Genomic DNA, 15,174 nt, shown 5'->3' on the forward strand with positions numbered 1-15,174 from the left:
TTGGTAACTTCATTTACCCAGCTTAATTAAAGCAGCAGCCCTGCCTTGTCCACCAAATAAGGCAAAGAGTTTTCAAATATTACACTCAATTATACTTATAAATCTTGCCCAGGTAATGAACATATTCTTGGGACTGCAGAAGAGCTGGACACTTATCTTGCTCCCAAAGATAAACCAGCACATCCATATAATGCATTGCTGAGCCTCCCCGTTCCCTGCCGCAGCGCCCGGAATCCCATTTTCTATTAAATAATAATCATTGTAATTAATAGACTGCTTATTTTATCTCCCTAATCTGGTTACAGCCATTTATCAAAGGTATGTAAATGAGGGCGGCAGAAAGCCGTTCATTATGATTTTCCAAAGGGCCCGTGTCTCTCGCTGGAGCATGGAAAATGTAATTCTCTTGAACTTAATAAGATACTTGACTTCGTGTCATTCCCGGCAAGCAAATCCAGTCAAGACTTGGCTTTTTTTTCCTGTCACACTCAATTTGTTCGACTCGCGATCCTCCATCAGTTTCCCCCGCGCGCTTCCCGGAGCCCTGGGGAGGGAGGGGACGGGACCTGCGGTGTCCCAGGGGAGTGAGTGACGTTCCCGGCATTCCAGGGCCATCTCCAGTGGAAGATGATCCTTAAAATCCCTCCCAGCTCACAGCTCCGGTGACCGCTGCGTGTGTGGGGGGGGAGATTTCCACGCTGTTAATTCCAAAGCACCTGGGAAGGAGAAGGAAAACATTCCAAGGTGTCACGGCTCCCGCTGAAAGGGAGCTGATTAATGGCAGCCCCGGAGATAAGTGGCACTTTAGGCAACTTTCCCCGTTGATGTATGATGACATAATGTCCCCTCCAATTAATGACAGGGACATAAAACACCTGGATGGAGCGGAGCAGATGTTGCTTTCCCTTTTAAACGATCAGCGGCACCGCGGCTGGCGCTGCTCTCTCCTTACTCCCAGGAGTAACTCCCGCTCACCCCGGAGCACGCCCGGACGGATCTCCACAGGCTTCTCTCCCGAAGGAGCCCGAGCCACTTCCAGAGGATGGAGAGGGCTGGAGAGCCCCGCAGGAGCGGGGTCACCCGGGCAGAGCCCGGGCAAGGGAAGGATGCCCAGGGCACCCTGCCCTTCCCCTGGGCTCCGCAGGGCTTCTCCCCGCTGAAGCCAGCACCGATCGCGCTGCTGTCACCTCCCGCTGTCCCCGCAGCCCCGGCAGTGCCCCGGGGAGCAGCCCCGGCAGGCAGAGCCGTCCTTCCCCGCCCCAGTGAGCGGCTCATAGCCCCGGCAGTGCCCCGGGGATCAGCCCCGGCAGGCAGAGCCGTCCTTCCCCGCCCCAGCGAGCGGCCCGCAGCCCCGGCAGTGCCCCGGGGAGCAGCCCCGGCAGGCAGAGCCGTCCTTCCCCGCCCCAGTGAGCGGCCCGCAGCCCCGGCAGTGCCCGGCCGAGCCTGCGGAGCGAGCCGGCAGCGCGGGAGCTGCAGATGGGCTCCAGCAGGAGTTATTTATAGAGCTCGGGTGCTCCTTCCCAACCCTTCCCGTGCGCTGCGAGCCTTGCAGCGTTAGGCTGAGCTCCTAAAGGCCCGGTTTCAGTGATTCCCGAGGGCTCCGGTGAACCAGGAGCAGAGGAACGCTGCAGGACATCTCCTGGGACGGGAGTGACCCTTCCCTCCTCCTCCTCAGGGATCACAGCAGTCACCCCTGGGTTGTGTCACCTCCAATCCAGGGGCACCATCTCAGAGCTGCCGTTCCAGACCATTCCTGCCAGGACTCTTTGGGATCACTCCCTGAGGAGCTCTGAGGGCTTTTCCTCGGTGTCACCGCCCCAGGTTTGTCCCCATTAGTGAAGCCCTGTGGCACCAAATGGCCTGGAATTAACCACCCCTGGATTTGCCCCTTTTGCCTTGGTCTCTGCCACAAAATTCAACACCAAAGGTAAAAACTTCTTTTCCTCCACTCCTCCACTGGATCCAACAGGCAAAATCACAATTTGCTCCGGGGTTTCCCCAGGTCTGCTGCACTCACCCTTTGCAGATCCCACTCCAGCACCCCGTGGGGGCCACAAAGCACAGGAACATCCCAGCTCCTAGAAAAGGAGCAAAAATCATGTCCAATTATCACAGCTTTCCTAAAGATCCTAAAATATTGCTTCCATAAGTCAGGCTGAGGCAGAGAATTACACTCATTTCAGCCTCCTGAGATTAGAGAAGAAGTTCAAGTTTCTGGTCGAGATAAATAAGATTTCCTTAAAGCAGTTTAACAGCTGCACCAAAAAAAAAACCTGGGAGGAAAAAAAGGGAGAAGTGAAGACATCCATTTTCTGCAATCAGTGGCAGGTGCAAGTCAAGGGCATGGCCTTTAGCAGGACCCAGGGCTTGGCCAGAGCTCTGCCAATTAATCATCCAGCAAAATGCACTTGACAGCTTGGAGAAGGCTGCGATTCCTTTTCTCATGATTGCGCTGCTAATTCGGTGCTGGAAGTTCCAGAGAGCAGCAGAGACTTGGGGAAAAGCTGCAAAGGGCTGGGGTGCTGGGACTCACAGCATTCGGAGCTGCCTCAGGCTCTCAGAGCTCCCTGGGGAAGGATTCCCCCGGAGCTGGGAGTTCTCCCCAGGGTTAATCTCTGCCAGGACAGAATTCCCTCTCTTGGTTCATCCCCGTTTTATGCCAGGGTTGATTCCCAAAGGCACAGCTGGAATTCCAGAGGCCACGTGGAAAGGGGACAGGCTGCTTCCAGGAGGTGCTCAGGTGCTCTCTGAGGCATCCCTGAGAGGACTCCAAGGAATCAAAGCTGCCTACAGCCCAGTGGGGATCTCAGGCTGCCTGGTGGGCCCCTAAACTCATGGAGAAAGAGGGAGCAGCACTGCTGTGTGTGAGTGGCCACGGTGGGGGACACTGAGGGGACAGCTGAGGGTAACACGGGGTGAAATCCCCCCGTGGCAGTGGGGTCTGGGTGTCCTGCATGGGTGCCCAAGCGCGCGTGGCCCCAGAGCCCCCACACGCCCCGTGATCTGCTGGGACAGCTCCAGGGGAAGCTCCGAGCAGCTGAACCCCACGCTGCCCTCTCTGCTGCCCCAGAGCTGTGAGTGTCCCAGGGGACCGGGGCAGGGCTGGCACATGGCACTGCTGCTTTATGTAAGGGCTGGCTGCAGCTGCTATTTTTAGGCCCGTTAATAAAAAGGATTGTTCATCATTATAGCGGCTTAGCAGGCACAAATCACAGCCCTGGTGAATCTTCGGGGGAAGTGAGGTGATCCATCCCACTAATCCCCTAAATCCCGGCTCCAGGAACTGGGTTGGAGGCCGAGACCTCCGGCTTCGTCTCTCCGCTTGCTTTTGGGATGGCACATTTTCTATTTGTACCTCCCAAACCCAGAACCCGAGCCCTACAGCACCACCTAAACCCGGGCTGAACTGAGCCCAGCATTGCTGGGGTGCAGTGTGAATAGCACGGGGAGGGAAAGCTGCTTTTTCCCTCGGAACAGAGAACTAAAATGAGAAATGCCTTGAGAATTATCCCAGCAGCTGGGCAGGAGGTGGGAACGGGGCTGCCTCCTGCCAGTAGGGGCAGGAGCTGCGAGGGCTGGGGCCGGGAGGAAGCACGGGGGGTTCCTCTGCAGTGGAATTTGCCTGGACACGGCTCCTGTGGAATTTGGAACCTGAGTGAGAGAAGGAGGATCACAGAACCACAGAGTTTCCTGAGCTGGAAGGGACCCACAGGGATCAGCAGAGTCCAGCTTCTGATTTGTTCCGTGTTCTCAATCTCGATCTGGTTTTCCCAACTTAAAATCAAGAGCTCTTCTGAAAAAGGCGGATGGGGACGAGGAGAATGAAAGCTCTCAGAATATTCTGAGTGTGCCAAGGCCTCAGAGAGCCAAGGATATTTACTCTGGCACCAAGGCGGATGGTGATTAAGTGACTTGAGGTTGTCTCTGAGGCTGTTCTTGGTGCAGATTTCCAAGTTTCCCCCTCACCTTCCAGCGTCCCACCAGGACCCACCCCACAGGGAATGAATGCCATGGGGGAAAATCCACCAGTGTCCCCGGAACTCCCTTTCTGCCCCACCCACGCAGCCTTGGCCTCGGGAGCACAAAGGAAACTTCTGGGAAAGCCTTTCCTGCTGACCCATGGCTGTGCCAGCGCCACATGGAGACCTTGCCACTGCAGCCCTGCGCCTGGCCTCCCTCGCCGGCTTCCAGTCAGGATTAAATTAGGATTACATTTCTCAGCCTCTAAAAAAAGCCCAGAAAAGGATGAAATGTGGGATTAACAGTCTGGGCAAATCTGTTGGCTGCTCAAAGATCTTGACCGGGTAAAATGGAGATTTTGGGAAATTAGGAGTTTGAAGTGCTGCCGAGCAGCCTGAGCTGGGCTTACAGCTAAAGCCCCTAATCCCTTGGATTCCCAAGTCCATGCAAAGAGCTGGAAGGTGCGGCAGGATCCCCATTTTCCTGGGCTGTGTCATTTTTATGGGATGCTGCATTTCCCGGTGTGGTGGCTGTGAGCACTCGGGGCTTCTGGAGCAGCCTGGGCGAGTGAAAGGCGTCCCTCTGTGGACGGCAGGAATGAGGCAATCCCTGGAACCCCCGGAGCTGAAACCATTCCGGGTGCTGTGGCTCTGTGACCTAAATCCATCCCCAGTGCGTGCTCTGGTTAAACCCTCCTCTGCCTCATTCCCAGCGGCTGGACCGCGGCGTGCTCCACGACCCACGGCACTAATAATAATAATAATGATAATGATAATGATAATAATAAATGCCAAGGAGCAGCCCATGCCGGGGTGCCCCGGAAGGGCCTCTCTGCCGCTCCGGGCAGGGATGGAGGTCAGCTCCACGGGGGCGCTGATCGTCCCCCGCCTGCCGCTCGCCCAGGGCAGGGGGACCGGCAGCCAAGCAGAGCCGGGCGCGGCTCCTGAAGCTGCTCCGTCAGGATTTGGGCTGGTTTGTATTTAATTTCCCAGCCTTTCTAACCCAAACCATGCCGTGATTCCCTGACGAGACGTTCCCCACCGGGACACGTGGGAGAGCTGATGGGAATTATCCATTCCAAAAATTGGAATTATCCTTATCCAAAATTCATTGATTTCCAATGGATCAGTTCCATTTGGGATGAAAGTTACATTGATTTTCTGACATGGACATGGGAGGGTATGGACATGGATGGACATGGATGGGTATGGATGGACATGGATGGACATGGATGGACATGGATGGACATGGATGGGTATGGATGGACATGGATGGACATGGATGGACATGGATGGACATGGATGGGCATGGATGGACATGGATGGGTATGGATGGGTATGGATGGACATGGATGGGTATGGATGGACATGGATGGGCATGGATGGGTATGGATGGACATGGATGGACATGGATGGGTATGGATGGATGGACGTGGATGGGCATGGATGGGCATGGATGGGTATGGATGGACATGGATGGACATGGATGGACATGGATGGGCATGGATGGACATGGATGGGCATGGATGGGTATGGATGGGTATGGATGGACATAGATGGACATGGATGGGTACGGATGGAAATGGATGGGCATGGATGGACATGGATGGGCATGGATGGGTATGGATGGACATGGATGGGTATGGATGGACATGGATGGACATGGATGGACATGGATGGGTATGGATGGATGGACGTGGATGGGCATGGATGGGCATGGATGGGTATGGATGGACATGGATGGACATGGATGGGTATGGATGGACATGGATGGGCATGGATGGACATGGATGGGCATGGATGGGTATGGATGGGTATGGATGGACATAGATGGACATGGATGGGTACGGATGGAAATGGATGGGCATGGATGGGTATGGATGGACATGGATGGACATGGATGGGTATGGATGGACATGGATGGGTATGGATGGACATGGATGGGCATGGATGGACATGGATGGGCATGGATGGGTGTGGATGGACATGGATGGGTATGGATGGACATGGATGGACATGGATGGGTATGGATGGACATGGATGGGCATGGATGGATGGACGTGGATGGACATGGATGGGCATGGATGGGTATGGATGGACATGGATGGACATGGATGGGTACGGATGGGCATGGATGGACGTGGATGGACATGGATGGGCATGGATGGACATGGATGGGTACGGATGGACATGGATGGGTATGGATGGGTATGGATGGACATGGATGGGTATGGATGGACATGGATGGACATGGATGGGTATGGATGGGTACGGATGGGTATGGATGGGTATGGATGGACATGGATGGACATGGATGGGTATGGATGGACATGGATGGGCATGGATGGGTATGGATGGACATGGATGGACATGGATGGGTATGGATGGACATGGATGGGTATGGATGGGTATGGATGGACATGGATGGGCATGGATGGGTATGGATGGACATGGATGGACATGGATGGGTATGGATGGACATGGATGGGTATGGATGGGTATGGATGGACATGGATGGGTATGGATGGGTATGGATGGGTTCGGATGGGTATGGATGGACATGGATGGGTATGGATGTTTATGGATGGGTATGGATGGACATGGATGTGCCAGAGGCTGGGGCCCAGTTCCTGGTCAGTGCTGGACACTGCCAAGGAATTGGTGAATTCCAGATGTGCAGGAGCTCCTTGGCACCTGCTGGGAGGGATTCATGGGACACACACCTCCAACTTGCTGATTTCATGGACTGAAACCTGGATTTTATTTGGTAGCTAAAAGGAAACTCCCCTTTAATGCAGGATTACAGAAATGAGCCCTAGAGCCAGGGAAAACAGCAACCATTGTGTTTTTCCTTGGAGGTTCCCTTAAAAGGTTTAATTTATATTTCTGATGATGAGTGATTTTTTTTTCTTGTTAAAAAAAATAAAAATTAATCATCTGTCAATGCTGCAAATTTAAATTCTCTATTCAGTAATGTTTAATAATCCCATTCCAGAATAATGCATTAAGGAGGAAAAGAAGCCAGCCCACTCCATGTGGCTTTGGTCTGCCTGGAGGACTGGCACTTGAATGCTCCAGATGAAAGACTCCCACTTTTATCCCTTCAACTACTGCAGCAGCCCCTGAAACTAAAGGACTTGAAGGGAATAATTGGCTCTTCAGAGGAGCAGAGCTGAACAATGTCCTCGCTGCCTCTCGAGCTCTCTCCCGCATCTGTCTCTGTGTTCCCTGCTTTGTATCAATAAATTAAATAATGGGACCTACAGGATTAGATCACAAAAATATTCTCCCTTTACACTTTGCTCCAAATTAATTTCCAGATGGCTGCTGTGCCGGCTGAGGGGAAGGAGAGGATCCCAGGCTGCGCGGACCAGGAGCGGGAGGGGACCCTCCCGCCTTTTTCCGGATTCATTGTCAGGACACCGCAAGCTGCTGTCCCTAAACCCATGCGAGGAGAGGGCTGCGCCTTCTTCCCGCTGTTCTAAATTCGCAGCGCAGAGGGGAAGCACGAGGCAACGGAGGCCGCATCCCGCGGCTGACTGTCCTTCCTGCCGGGATGCGCTAAGGCTGCTCCGAGCCGGGCGGGAGCGGCCCCGGCCGCGCTGGGCTCGCCCCGGGCACGCTCGGGCTGCCGGACCCGCTGGAGCCAGTTCCCCTCGGGCTGCTGGAGCCAGCCCCCCTCGCTAAACCCGGCTCAGGACCCCTCGGGCTGCTGGAGCCAGCTCCCCCTCGGCAAGCCCGGCTCAGGGCACGCTCGGGCCGCTGGAGCCAGCCCCCCTCGCTAAACCCGGCTCAGGGCACGCTCGGGCTGCTGGAGCCAGCCCCCCTCGCTAAACCCGGCTCAGGGCACGCTCGGGCCGCTGGAGCCAGCCCCCCTCGCTAAACCCGGCTCAGGGCACGCTCGGGCCGCTGGAGCCAGCCCCCCTCGCTAAACCCGGCTCAGGGCACGCTCGGGCCGCTGGAGCCAGCCCCCCTCGCTAAACCCGGCTCAGGGCACGCTCGGGCCGCTGGAGCCAGCCCCCCTCGCTAAACCCGGCTCAGGGCTCGGTGCCAGCAGGGTTCGGCCGGGCCAAGCGAGAACTCAGTGCTCGCTGGAGCTGAAACATCCCCGCGCCGGCAGCACAAGCTTCCCGGCACTTCTGGCCTACTTAAGCCCTATTTTAAGACTGGAAACGGGGCTACAGTGTGGTGAGGGCTGAGTGACACCCTCAGGACAGAGGTGAGCTCCGGCCCAGGTCACCGCGGATGCTGCAGCGACTGTTCCGCTCGTGTTCAGCTCCCTGTGCGCACTCCCCGGGCTCCGCTCCGCGGCTGCTCTCGCCCAGCCTCGGGATTTTTTCCTGGGACGCTTCCTAAGCTCGGAAGTGACTGAGGCCCCACAGGCAGGGCAGCTCAGCTCTCCTCTGACACCGAGGGGCCCTGGGCTTGGTGTGCGTGTCTGCTTTTGTTTCCTAGCTGGATGTGAACTGGGGCTGCTCTTGCTGGCCGCAACTCTCCAAACAGGAAGCCGGGATAATCCGAAAAGGATGCTTCCCCCGCCTCCCTCCCTCCCTGCCTCCCGGGGAGGGACGGAAACCAGGCTGTGTGCGAGCGAGGAACCCTAATAGCTCCCAAATGTCCCGAACCAAGCCCTTCCTACCTGGGCGTGCACATCAAAGGCTCTGCGGGGCCGGGACCACCCGCGCTCGGGGGCTGCGTCCAGCGGCGCTGCCTCGGCAGAGCGGCGCTCTCGGGATGCGCTCGGCTGCACTTCCAGCACATCTGGAGCAGCTGGAGCCGAGGGGGACCTGTGTGCACAATAAACATCCAGCCTAAGTGCTCTGATTGCTCACGGGGAACCCAGCACTGCTGCCAGTCCCTCTCTGCTCGGCTGGGAGCTGCTGCAGCCCGTGGCAAGGCTCGGAGGTGCCTGTCTGGTCCTGCGATGGCAGGGCCCGTGTGCTGGGGAAGAAGAGCCCACGGGCACGCACAGGTGGCTCCTGCTGGCCCTTCTGACAGACCCGGGCCTTTAAACGTGCCTGGTAACCAACCGAGGGATAGATTTTTCTATTACTGCCAAGCAGGAGCTCAGCTCGAACCCCAGATTTCGAGAGGTCTAAATCTGAGTTCCCTCTGCTCCAATGCTTCTAGAATATCCCTTGATTTCTCCCAAGCAATCTGACGGCATGTGAAAGTCATTCTTATTTTTACCCTCCTTCTCCATATGAAAAAGGAAACACAGTCCATTTGCTGCAAGCCCCTCAGCATCTGCTGGTTTGTCAGTTTGATTTAGCTGAGAAGCGTTCACGGTGGCTGCAGAGGGGCTGCTCGGGCAGCCTGGCTGCACTCAGCTCCTGCTCCTCACCAGCAGCAGTGGGGGCACTGCTGGAGCTGCGCTGTGCCACGCCTGAGGTGCCCGAGAACGCTGGGCACCTTGGACCGTGGGCACTGCAAACCTCCCTGGGCAGTTCCAGCTCCTGAGCTCCCTTTCCATGGGGAAATTCCTGCTCGTGTCCACCCTGAGCTGCCCTGGGCCAGCCTGAGGCTGCTCCCTCTGCTCCTGTCCCTGTCCCCTCCTGGCAGGAGCTGTGCAGAGCCACAAGGCCCGCCCTGAGCCTCCTTTTCTGCAGGCTGAGCCCCTTCCCAGCTCCCTCAGGAACTCTGCAGCCCCTTCCCAGCTCCCTCGGGAACTCTCCAGCCCCCTTCCAGCTCTTTCCCCTCCCTGCACATGCTCCACATCTTTTCTGTCATGAGGAGCCCAGAACTGTGCCCAGGATTGGAGCTTTGTCCCTGCCCTGCTCCTGCAGCCACAGGGGGTGACACAATCCAGGTGCCATCGGCCTTCCTGGATGCAGACACTTTTTGATCCCCTTTATCCCATCCTTCAGCCTGTCCCTTGTCCCAGTCCTCCCTCTCTCCAGCTGCAGTTTTATTGTTGGGATGCTCTGCTATTGCTTCTGGCTCTAATCCTGCCTGGGCCTCTCCCTCTCCCTGTGCTGTCTGGAAAACAGCTGCAGGATGGCCTGGAAGTTCTCAGCTCCAGCTGCTGGACCTGCTGGGGCTGAGCAGGGCTTGGAGAGCCTTCCTGGGACAGCACTGCTCCAGAACCATGGGCTGAGCAGGGCTTGGAGAGCCTTCCTTAAACAGCCCTGCTCCAGAACCATGGAGTGAGCAGGGCTTGGAGAGCCTTCCTTAAACATCCCTGCTCCAGAACCATGGAGTGAGCAGGGCTTGGAGAGCCTTCCTGGGACAGCCCTGCTCCAGAACCACGGAGTGAGCGGGGCTTGGAGAGCCTTCCTGGGACAGCCCTGCTCCAGAAGCATGGAGTGAGCAGGGCTTGGAGAGCCTTCCTGGGACAGCCCTGCTCCAGAACCACGGAGTGAGCAGGGCTTGGAGAGCCTTCCTGGGACAGCCCTGCTCCAGAACCATGGAGTGAGCAGGGCTTGGAGAGCCTTCCTGGGACAGCCCTGCTCCAGAACCACGGAGTGAGCGAGGAGCTCGTGGCCAGCGGCACCGACAGCATCCGCTCTTCGCAGCCTCCCGGAGCACTGGATCCTCTCCTTTTCCAGCAGGAAGGAACTCAAAGCTCCTTTCCCCACATCAATATTTACTCAGAGATCCTCTCCAAGGCTCCTTTTTGGAAGAGGCTTGGAAAACACCCGTGTCCAGCAGCAATGATTGAGGATGTGGCAGCTCCCCCAGATCCTTGTCCTGCTGCTCCAGCCCTTTGCCATCACCTGCCTGTGAAGAAAGGCCTTGAGGGGCGCTGGGCCAGGAGGTGTTTGCAAGTGACATAAAAATAGTGCTAGACCTTAAAAGCAGCTGTGGAGCATTTACCCCAGAGAAGAAATAGATATAAACCACGCAGGGAATCTTATTTCCCTTTGCATCCGTGCTTTTTAAAGCCAAAAGAAGAGGGAGCTGGCCTTTAAGCCTTCAATTAATTGAACAAAGATTTCAAAATTGTTCAATTGGTTTCATTAGGAAGTGTATAATAGAATAATAAAGTAAAACAAATGATATAAAGCAGACCCACTAATTAGCTCTACATGATTGATACAGCTTTGGACGAGGCATTTGATCTCAAACAAAATGCAGTTCCTTGTTAAGAGGATTTTTAATTGATGTGCAGAGAGGTATTAGATGATGTTGGAAAATAATTACTCCAAAGCTACTCATGCATTTGGCTGAACATAACAAATGAAGTTTGGGCTCTGGATCTGGCGGAGTGGACACGTGCTAATTAATAACGAGAGGAACAAGCATCTTCCAGGGGGTTTAACCCAGTGTTTACCAGGAGACTGCGTCGCAATTATGCTCCATAATGAGCTCGTCATGCCGGCGAAATGCACATTACTCAGATGTCAGCGGGGACGGGCGTGGCCCAGCCCGGCTCCACGCCCAGCAGGGCCGGGCAGCCCGGGGACACTCCGAGTGCCGCTAAGGGTGGGGACACCCCGGTTCGCCCCCAATCTGCCCTGCACCCCGCCTGGGGGTCCCGCAGAGGGCGACGGGAGCCTGCCCTGGACAGGGTCGGTCTGCGGGTGCCCACCCTGGCATTGCAGCAGCCCCCAAATCACAGATTCCCAGCGGGAATAACAAACCTCCGTGGGAATGACAAACCTTGCGAGCCAGGGAGCTCCATCCCCACCCTGAGAGTGCCAGGCCAGGCTGGACGGGGCTAGGAGCAGCCTGGGACAGGGACATTCCTGCCCTGCTCTGGGTCCCTGCTCAGCCCCAGCACAAACCACGGAATGGTTTATTCCATGATCCACTGGACGATCCCTGGGGATGGCTCCTCTTCACCCCCGGCAGCAGGAGCAGCCAGAGGTACTTTCATGCCTGGAAACTCAGGGCTCAATCCTCTGGGCCCTTGGAAACCAAAGGAACTCTTCAAACTTTGCTAATTACAGAACTCGATTTTGATTGAGAACGGAATGAGGAATGACCAGCCCCAGACCCAGCCCCGAAGATCCCTCTGGGTCGGGACGCTCCATTCCCGGCATGGGGAGCAGGCTGGCCGTGCCAGCCTGGGCAGAGGCGTTTGGCAGTGCCAGGAGGGATCAGCTGAGGCGAGGGGAGCTGCTGCCCGCACACTCGGAGTTCGCTGGCCAAGCGTCACTCCTTGTCACGTGCCCGCAGCCCCAGAGGATCCCAGCCCGCTCCCGGAGACAGCCCGTCGGATTTCGCGAGCGACGCCAAGAGTGTCACTTTTCCTCCTTCGAAGCAATGCCTGTGACACTTCCCCGCCATGGCTTTCTATTTGTACTCCAATGTGTGTTTGGTGGGTGAGAGTGCGGCGTGGTTTGAACAGTTGTCAGAAGTTTTATTTTTGGAAGAAGACGGAGAGGATTTGGTGAGCTAATTAAGAGTTTGCGAAGTTTCCTGGTGAAATGAGAAAGGCCCGAACCTGCTCCGAAGCGCGTTTTCCACTCCATTCCTCGTTTGCCACCTCCTCCTCCTCCTCTAGTTGATAAATCTGTTAATTAATGGTGTTTATTCTCCTCCCGGCCCCGCCTGAGCCACGGCTTGGTGATTATATGATTAGGCAGCGATGATAACGCATGTGGGAAAAGGTATTTATTGTGTGTGTGGGCTCCCCATCGCTATGGAAACAGGCAAATATTTGCAGACCTCCACTCCTGATTAATACCTCCCCTATTATATAAAGTCTGGAAGGGAGAATTCCCGGTGACAGTTTCCCTGCGTGTGCAGCGGGCTCGTCAAACCCCGGCAATTCAAGGCCCCTCACATCGGAGCCGCGCCGCCTGCAACGCCAGTCCTGGCAATTATTTTTAAACCTGTTGGTTCCCATCTCAGTGTTGTTCCAAACACGTTTCTCCCTGGAGGGAGGATGCGGCTCTCACTGACGAAGGAGCACCCCTGGAACCTTCTTCGGCCTGCGATTCTCCGTTGCAAGAAAAGCTTGGGGGAAATCTGCAGCTCACAACCCCCTGGAATTCTCTCTGGGAGCTGGAAGCGTCCTGCAGGCGTGGCAGAGCCCAGGGCTGTGCCAGGGAGGATGGCAGCAGGTGGAGGGAGGCTGGGCCAGCCAGGATTCCCTGCGATGGCTCCACGGGCAGCGAGGCAGAAGGAAGCACTGCAGGGAGGGAGTGGAGCCCCTCCTGGTGATCCACAGGGCCTTGGGGCATCTCTGGGAACATCTGCAGGCACCTCGGGCAAAATCCTCTCGCCGCTGAATGGAAAATTCCCTGTGACCTCCAAATGGCCACGGTTCCGTCCGGGAGTGCCGGGCTGTGGGACGGGGACGTGGCAGGGACAGCCCCAGAGCCAGGGTGGAACGCTGGAGACAAGGGCTGCAGGCTGATGGGGAACTTTTCTCTTCTGGATCCAGCTGGGCTTCACAAGTGACAGCTCTCATGGCTGTGCCCAGGTCCGGAGCCAGGCTCAGGCTGTGTCCCCAGGCTCCGTTGCAGAGGTCTGCAGGAGGCAGTGGGACAGCGGGGCTGGCATCCCCCAGCTGCTGCCAGCCTGTCCCAGACTGGCAATTCCAGGTGTCATCCCACAGGGCGAGTGTGGGGAACCTGGATGTGCTCTGAATGCCCCTGTCCCTTTGGAGAATTTGGGACCAGAGTCATGGAGGTGGTGGCTGGGACCGTGTTCTTGACAAGGCCCGGGGCTTGAGGAATATTTTGTGAATAATGCCGAAATAACACCATAAAGTCATGGAATGACAGAATGTCCTGAGCTGGAAGAGGACCTTGGAGGTCCTTTTCAGGCTAAATGATTCTGTGAGCCTGTGACTGGTACTTTGAGTACCAGAAGGATCAGTTCTGCCTCGTGCTTCTCCTGGGATCCAGGCACTGCATCCCACAGCTGATGCCAGGGGTTTCACTGAGGGTCTGCTTCCCTTGACCAAGGAACCTGCAGCTTCTCCATTCCCTCCTGCAGGAACCCCATCACTGCCGTGCAATTTGTCACAATGACAGAGGTGGGCTCCTGGATGGGGAATGTTTAAATCAAGCAGCAATTAATGCATTGTGAAGCACTTGAGGTAATTGTGTAATGAGCACCGCATTACCTGGAGTAGGAGCACATTTCCAGCGAACCCAGCAGGGAAACAACGTGGCCTTTGCCGGGTGATTCTGGGGTGTGAAGCTCTGTTGTGCCAGGGGGCGTGAGCCCATACCCTGCAGAAATCCCACCTTTGCTGAGCCGTGTGACAGAGCCCAGCGCCGTTCCCAGTCCGGGCTGTTATGTGACAGCGCAGCCCCGAGCTGAGCCTGCTCCATCCGCCTGGAATTTAGGTGCCACTTCCCGGAGCAGGTCCCAGAGAGAGCGCCCACAGAAAGCAGCTCCTCAGCCTGAGGGGCTGGGAGGATGGCTGGAAGTCCTGCAGGCCAGCCCCAGGGGAGGGGGACATCAGAGGAGTGTGTGCAGTGCCTGCCCCCTGCATGGGGAGGAGTTTCCCACCGCAGGGCAGTGCCCCGCTCTGCCATCCTGCATTTCCAGGGCTGCCAGTGACACGGAGCAGAGCACCCGGCCCAGGGGCCCCAAAACCTCCTTCCTTCCAAAGATGGACCCAGTTCCTCAGGGCAGGTAACCCTGAACCCTTGCAGCAGAAATACCCCTGCGGGAAGGCAAAGCACGGCTGCACCCTTCGGTTTCCAAGGGAAATGGGGACCTGGCCCAGTGGAATGTCCCCATTGAGCTGCCAGGTCCCTTCCCAGGCAGCTCCCCCTGGGACTCACTGACTCTCCAGCCCCTCCTGGCCTTGCCCAGAGCCGACCCAGCTTGGGGACTTTAAGAGCCACTGGGCCATCAGTTTGTGCTGTGGTGGCGCTCCCGCAGCTGCTGAGCAAGGCAAGTCCCCCTGTGCTGGCACCTTTACCTTTGAAAGATGCTGATCCCATTTTCTCCTTCAGCCCGCTCCTCTCAGCTGCCTGCTCCAGGAGTTTATTCAATTCCTGGCTCTGCACAATAAAAATCAATAAAAAGCATTTATTATAAAGTACCAGAGATTCAAATAACTGGCAGAGCAAGGATGCACACTTCACACAAAATGTGATTTATTCTCTGCAGAGGGGAAAACATCCAGTAAGCAGAAAAGGAACTTTTATTGTCTTGCCAATGAATCGCTGTCCTGCTTTAGCTACACTTAACAGACAGGAAAATGTTATTAAATAACGTTCATTTAGCAGTTTATTATCGATAGCAGCGAGGTAAATCACCAGCATTTCTCCTGCTAGCAGGGACTTTAATCAGGTCAGTTTCC

At 56.2% G+C, this 15,174-nt stretch overlaps 1 long non-coding RNA gene across 1 annotated transcript; it reads right to left on the reverse strand.

Moving 5' to 3' along the window:
- Nucleotides 1–259: 259 nt before the first annotated feature.
- LOC119696163 lies at nucleotides 260–3,081 on the reverse strand. Its single transcript, XR_005255510.1, has 2 exons — nucleotides 2,018–3,081; nucleotides 260–716 (listed from the first exon to the last, which is right to left on the reverse strand). It is a non-coding gene; the product is annotated as an uncharacterized LOC119696163 (long non-coding RNA).
- Between the last annotated feature and the right edge of the window lie 12,093 nt (nucleotides 3,082–15,174).

This window comes from Motacilla alba, chromosome Z (assembly GCF_015832195.1).
Source record: "Motacilla alba alba isolate MOTALB_02 chromosome Z, Motacilla_alba_V1.0_pri, whole genome shotgun sequence".
NCBI classification, from domain to species: domain Eukaryota; kingdom Metazoa; phylum Chordata; class Aves; order Passeriformes; family Motacillidae; genus Motacilla; species Motacilla alba.